We start from the raw sequence: 264 nt of genomic DNA on the forward strand, positions 1-264 counted from the left end.
AGGCAAGAAGGAGCATGCTAATAAATAGCACCTCTATCTTTATCCACACGGGACAGTCTGGGTGGTCCTCCTCATTAGACACCACGGCTGTTGCCAGTCACTTAGCACAACGCGCAGACACACACATACACCAGTTCACCATCCTGCCTTGTGCCCCAGCCAGCTGGCTTTTGCAACCTGAGAAACACCCTTTGCTCTTGGCTATGAAGATCATACAGTGCTTGCTGTGTTAGCAAAATATCAAAGATAACGAGGAATTACTCT

The sequence above is a fragment of the Propithecus coquereli genome, unplaced genomic scaffold (assembly GCF_000956105.1).
Source record: "Propithecus coquereli isolate 6110/MARCELLA unplaced genomic scaffold, Pcoq_1.0 Scaffold951, whole genome shotgun sequence".
Taxonomy (NCBI): Eukaryota; Metazoa; Chordata; class Mammalia; order Primates; family Indriidae; genus Propithecus; species Propithecus coquereli.